The sequence below is a fragment of the Gregarina niphandrodes genome (genome assembly GCF_000223845.1).
Source record: "Gregarina niphandrodes unplaced genomic scaffold scaffold00108, whole genome shotgun sequence".
In the NCBI taxonomy this organism is placed as follows: domain Eukaryota; phylum Apicomplexa; class Conoidasida; order Eugregarinorida; family Gregarinidae; genus Gregarina; species Gregarina niphandrodes.
This window is the reverse complement of record NW_011645873.1, coordinates 2,696-3,200: the sequence shown is the minus strand read 5'-3', so window position 1 is coordinate 3,200 and position 505 is coordinate 2,696.

Here is a 505-nt window from a genome sequence, read left to right as displayed (position 1 = left end):
TACGAACCGATCATCAGAGCTTAAAGTGGCTCTGGAGTACAGAGAAATCACGGGTTGCCAGGTGGGCTATGTTTCTTCAAGAATTTCAGTTTAAGATCATCTACAGAGCTGGAAAAAGTCAACAACACGTGGATATCTTCACGCGTGACGTCGAGTTTGGTAAGTTAGACGAAGATATTGACGCTAGGTGGGTCCTGACATCACAGACGGATGTTCAACCGTCAATGTTGACCCTCAATGAGACGTTCCCCACGCCTGAAGATGTCGCTAACGCATTTGAACAAGAACCTGAACCACCTTTCTCGTATACACTTCAAAATGGTCTACCAATCGTGCGAAATCGCGTGTATGTTCCTGAGGTACTCCGACGACGGGTTCTATTCTACTTTCATTTCTCCCGAGTTGGAGCCCACCAAGGTGTTCAAAGGTCCTACCATCGGTTGTCTAAATACTTCTGGTGGATTAACATGATGAATGATGTTCGGCAATTTGCGAAACAGTGCCT